General features: G+C 47.8%; 1 non-coding gene across 1 annotated transcript; it reads right to left on the bottom strand.

Moving 5' to 3' along the window:
• Positions 1 to 5534: 5534 nt before the first annotated feature.
• On the bottom strand, positions 5535 to 5607 carry TRNAF-GAA (transfer RNA phenylalanine (anticodon GAA)). Its single transcript has one exon. It is a non-coding gene; the product is annotated as a tRNA-Phe (tRNA).
• Between the last annotated feature and the right edge of the window lie 590 nt (positions 5608 to 6197).

Below are 6197 nucleotides of genomic sequence, written 5' to 3'. Positions count from 1 at the left end.
TTTGTTTTGCTTTGATTTCATACCAATATTTGGCTTGCAGAACTTTCCAATACTGGCAAATCTATTCAACAGCAATTTCCACATTCCCAGTCTCATCTCAATCAGATTTCTATCAGAAAAATAAAGGACAATATTGTGTTTTGTTGTGGGACTACAGCTGGCCTGTGGTGCTCTGGGCTTACTTCTGGCTTGGTGATGAGGGATCACTGATGGCGGGGTTCAGGATCCAACCCAGGTCAGCCACATGCAGGGCTAGCAGTGCTCACTGAACTACTCTCTTCCTCAAAGCCCAATAACTTATCACAATGCCTTACTTTATCTGACAAAACCTCTCCTGCCTTCAATCTAAACTGTACTATTTGTTCTCGTAGCATTTCCCTAGGAATTATGTACTCTGGGAAAACAAGACTCGAATGACTTTAGCATTTTTTGTTTTTCTTTCCCAGAAATTTTAATTTATATCCCTTTGTTATTGTTTTTAGAATAAACATTTCTTTATTGCACTTTTTCTTTTTTTAACCCTCATCTCTTAATCTAATAAAACTGAATATAAAACTTGAACATGGAACTCTAATACATCGGATGAAAGACCTACTGCTCGGTATGACTCAGGTATTATTTTAATGCCCCAAGGAATTATGCTGCTCTCTCAGAAGAATACTCCTATGTAGTATCTGTTTTTAGAGTAGATTCAATGACCTCAAAGTGTCACTGGCAAGTTTAGGAGGATTCCTTCGGCTACCTATCAAAGCCCTGGGGCAGGTGCAGGACGCTCCAGAGATGATAACTTCAATTATCCATGATCCCATGAACTGAAAAATCAATGAGTACAGAAGCAGAGGGGTTCTTCAAAAGGAAAGAGACAAAGGAGAACAGGCAGGGTGAAATCTGGGATCTGACCTTCATCTGCTATGAAGGTCATGGGCACCTAGTGGTGCCTCTAATTGGATGACCTGCAAAACTGGAAGCTCATCCCATAGTCCTCTGTTTTAATGGCCCACATTCTTGGAGCATAATAAAGAAGTGCTCACCCACCCACTTTGTTGAAAAGGTATAAAAAGAGAAGGATATCAGCCTTTCTTCAAAATCTTACTGCTTTAGGAGACCCTTCCCATAATCTGGGAGCTTGCCTTTCTTTCCATTTCCCTAAAGTCTTTTACTAAATTCTGCTATTTGCCCTCTGGTTGCTTGTTTTCAGTTTTGACTGCCTGAGGAAAAGAACCTAAACATAGGGGCCCACTACAACAAAATGGCACTGTAGCACTGTCCTCCCATTGTTCATCTATCTGCTCGAGCAGGCACCAGTAACATTTCCATTGTGAGACTGGTTGTTACTGTTTTTGGCATATCGAATACACCACGGGGAGCTTGCCAGGCTTTGCTGTGCGGACAGAATACTCTTGGTAGCTTGCTGGGCTCTCTGAGAGGGATGGAAGAATCAAACCCAGGTCAGCTGCATGCAAGGCAAACGCCCTACACGCTGTGCTGTTGCTCCATTGCAGAAAATACCAAGGAGGAAAACAGTCAAATTTTGGTGCGCTGTGCTTTAAGATGACTCATTATACAAAGATTAAGAGTTGTGTGATTATCAGTACCCAAAAGGAGGGAGAAAACAAAAGGGAATGTCCTGCCACAGAAGCGGGGTGGCATGGGGGGGATGGGGAAAGTGGGAAGGATACTGGGATCATTGGTGGTAGAGAATGGGCACTGGTGGAGGGATGGATACATGATAATTGTATAACTGAAACCCAAGCACAAAAACTTGTAAGTCTACAACTATACCTCATGATGTTTCACTAATAAAATTTTTTTTAAAATAAACGAAAGAGTTGTGATTAGTATGTGACTTGGGTGTTGGTTATGAGAAAGAGACTTGCCTTTGCTCAAACTATTGGCTTCATTTCCAGGCTGTTCTGGCTCACTCCAAAATATTAGACCCAAACATCTAAGGCCCACCATGTGTTTCCAAGGTTGCCATTTCGCTAAGCAGACTCTGCTTCCCCTGGGGACAGGTAGCTCACACTTAAGTGTGGCTTAATTACCACACATTGCAGCACTAGGATCAATGGATAAACTAGGCAATCCATTCTAACACTTTCGGCACACAGATTCATGGGACCCAAGACAAGTTCCAAAAAGGAGTTCTGTTTCTAATCAACTGTGCAATCTCAGCTAAATTCATGTGACACATAATATAACAGAACAACTCATCATTTAAAAAAAAAAGATGTACAATCAAGACTAATGAAAAGAGCACTAACTGTCTATAACATGGATCATACAAAAACGCCCATGAATTAGTAAATGCTCATCTAGATTTATTGCATTTAAAAATCTTGGGGCTGGAGCGATAGCACAGCAGGTAGGGCGTTTACCTTACACACAGCCAACATGGCTGACCCTGGTTTGATTCCCAGCATCACATATGGTCCCCCCGAGCACCGCCAGGAGTAATTCCTGAGTGCATGAGCCAGGAGTAACCCCTGAGCATCGCCAGGTGTGACCCAAAAAGAAAATAAATAAATAAATAAATAAATAATAAAAATAAAAATCTTAATAGCAATCGTGGGTGCAACTGCGAAATAGGGGGCCAGCTGCTGTGAACATTTCCACTTCTGGCTGGCCCATCCTACATTTTTCACTCCTTGCAAATTCCTAGACTTTGATAAACAGGAGTTATTGATTGTTCACCATAAAATCCTGCCCCTAGCTTAGACTGACAGGGAGACTGAGATAATGTAGAGTACCTGAGGCAGGTGACCAGAATGATTTAGGCCTCACCACCCTGGAGATTCCCTGCATTCTCTGTAATACAAAGATCCAGTTTTCCTATAAAAATCTCACAAAAGAGCCATAGTTAACTTAGTCCTATACTAAGTTCCTCCACACGAGGGGAGCTCTTTTTCTTCTCTCTTCTACTTTCCAATAAACTTTTCTACTTCCCAACTCTGAGTCTGAGCATCTTTATTATTCAATCATTTAGCGGTAGGGCATTTGCCTTGCGCGCAGCCAGCCCAGCTGAGCTGGGTTCGATTCCTCTGCCCCTCTCTGAGAGCCTGGCAAGCTACCGAGAGTATCTCGCCCGCACAGCAAGCTACCCGTGACATATTCAGTATGCCAAACACAGTAACAACAAGTCTCAAAAATAGAGATGTTATTGGGCCCACTCAAGCAAATCGATGAACAACGGGAGGACAGTGTTTTTTTTTTAATTCTTGAAAATATTGAAGAACCTGGGAATCGTGAACGGAGACCAGCCACCGCTTCTGCCTCACCTGCCTTAATAGTACTGCAGGTAGGGTTCTCCCCTGGCATTTGGCCTAACCGAGTTCCATCCATGGCACTACATATGGTCCCCTGAGCCCCTCCCCCACCCCATGGGCAATCTCAGAATGCAAAGCCAGGAGTAAGCCCTGAGCACCACCTGGTGTAACCCCGAAACAATCAAAAATAAATTTAAAATCCGAATAGCTTCACAGTATCGAGTTTCTGCATACTCTGCAGATAGCGTGCAAGATAATTAGGAAATATACAGACATACAGACATATAGCTCCCACCTTCGCGTCATCTGAGAAATTCCTCCGATGAACTGGGTTTCTTCCTAGAAGCGTTTCAAGGAGATTTGGGACGTGGCTTGGGCCCTCCACTTCCCACCTGGATACCTGGCCTGTAGCAGGGCATTTGGAAGTCAGCCAGAGTCTTCACTCTAACCAGAGTGTTCTTTCCCAGAAGAGCCTTTTCATCCCCTCAAGCAAAACGATGACTCCAAACCTCCCCTGGGCACCCCTAGGGAGGCCTTTGGTGAAAAGATCCATTACAGGAACAGAAACCAACACTAATAGGCTTCAAAACTGTTCCTGGTGGGAGAATTCTGCGTCTCAATGGTTTGCCTGCTTCTTGAGATGAATCTTTGAGGGGCAAAAGCCTCCCCACCTTTGGGATGATGTAGGCTTCAAATGCTTTTTTCCCAACATACATTACCAGGGTCCTCCCATCTTCCTGCTGCAGAATCCCTGGAAGCCCCGTGGGGACGCCAGTTGCCCCGCACAACCACCACCACAACTCCCCCACCCCACCTCACCCCCCTTTCCTCTTGGGCTGCTCTGTGTGGAAGAGAAAGAATGCATCTAGCCAGTTCCAGGTGCTGAGGGGCCCACGTGTAGATTAGCAGATCCCAACTCTAAAGTTATTCAGGTGCAAAGATTTTGGGAAGGCCCCCTCCCAAGGCAATGGCAGTAAATTTCCTGGGAAGTAATAGAAGTAATAACCCTGAAGTTGTGAAAGCCAACCTTGCAGAAAACAGGAACTAAGGCCTGATAAGACTTTCAAACCTGACCTGCAACAGACCCAGTGAAGGCTGGATCCCCCTCAAACAGAAGCTCCAGCAGAAACAAACGGCCAGGAAAGGAATTTCAAAGACCATCAACCACTCCAAATCCTAGCCCCCTTGGCAACCTCCATAGCAACGGGCTTTTACCTAGGTAGAAACCCCACATGGGGGCAGGTTGGAGAAACCCTATAAAGGCCACCTTGAACAAAGGAAAGGCACACTTATGCTGCCTGGGCCCATGTACTGCTTGTGCCCATGTGACCCAGCACATGTGATGCCTGAGCACTTGTGTCGCCCACATCTCTCCTCTTGGGATGTGAACTTTAGTACTTTCATATCTAATACTGGGAAGTGTGTAGGGGCTCTCTCCGCCCTTGGAAAAGCCCACCCTTCTCTTTGAGCAGTTCTTCACGCTCTCTCACTTTCTCTTCCTCCTTCCCCTTCCCAAAATCCAAAATCCTCCAAATAAAATCTGTTTTACTTCACTGCTTATCTACTCCTGAAATTCTTTTCTGCAAGACAAGACAAGAATCCGGTAACCCTGGGTTGCTGGGTTGCACGTGGCAGAGGAGGCAGTTGGGGAGAAAGTGACCACGTTTCTCCTCCCGGCTATACGTAAGCCACCCACATCAATTTCACCGCTAGCCATGGACCACTCGGTTTCTTGGGGTGCATGTCATTAATTCCGAGCTCCCCCAAACCTCCCCGGGACTCCACTCTTGGAAAAGACCGGAGGTGTGGGGGGGGGGTTCACTGGCTTCCACAACAGGGTATTCTGCTATCCCTACCCCCCAAAATTGGGAGGTTTGGAGGAATAAGAACTTGGGGGTGCGGAGGAGTCTTCCTCCCCCGGGACAGGGGAAGTCTGCAGCTCCAGCTGCTTCTTCCCACCGGCAGGGGGCGCGCCCGGGTTCTGGGAGGCGCCACTTCCGGGCCTGGCAAGGGCGGGGCCGGGCTCCGCAGGACGCACGCGCAGCAATCGCAGCGCCGCCGCCGCCGCCGCCGTACCGGAAGTGGGTACCGCACCGGAAGTACCTTTGGCGTTCCGCCGCTGTCGCGTTTCTCCCTGGCGACCGTGGAAGTGGCGTCTTATTCCACCTCCGCCGCCTCTCGGGTGCGCAGTTTCCACTGCCTTATTGGCGGGTGACTGCGGCCAGGGGAGAGGCAGGGAAACTTAAACTCCTTCCTGAAGGAAAAAGGTTCTGCCGAAACCCGGGATCGAACCAGGGACCTTTAGATCTTCAGTCTAACGCTCTCCCAACTGAGCTATTTCGGCGCCCGCTTCCCTTCCTCCAGCGTTGACTATCACTGAACGCCTGGCGCCCGCCCCCACGGTCCTTCCTGCAAAACCGCTGCCCTCGGGGCTGCCGAGCCACCTTCAATCTCGAACTTGGAACTTTTCCGCCTTCTTTGCTCTCTGAGCATCCTCTCTCTCTCTCCTCTCTTTCTCTCTCTCCTCTCTCTTCCATCGCGGGGGTGGGCGCATCCCCGTGGACACGTTGGTGGTGGCGGCTTGCAGCCTCGTCCTGGTCCTGCATGCTACAAAGCCCCGCTGGTCCCCCCGCGGCGGCCGCAAGGTCCCGAGCACCTTGGGGAGGATTCACCAGGTGTCTACACCGCCTGCCACGCCAGGGATCCCTTGGCGTGCCGGACGGATCCAAGCAGATGCAGAAACATTTTGACTTAAAAAAAAAAAAAACAAAAGTATATTTTCTCTTCCACCGTACTCATTCGCTAAAGGCACAAATGATTTTTTGTTTGTTTCTTTCTGAACCTCCCTCCCTTGGAGGTGTGCATTTCAAGTGGAAGCTTCCCGGCCCGTTGGGGAAGGAGAGAGGAGGGTTGGATAGGGTGAAATGCAAAATA

This window comes from Sorex fumeus, unplaced genomic scaffold (assembly GCF_029834395.1).
Source record: "Sorex fumeus unplaced genomic scaffold, SorFum_2.1 ptg000008l, whole genome shotgun sequence".
Lineage (NCBI taxonomy): Eukaryota > Metazoa > Chordata > Mammalia > Eulipotyphla > Soricidae > Sorex > Sorex fumeus.
This window is presented reverse-complemented; position numbering and strand designations above follow the sequence as displayed.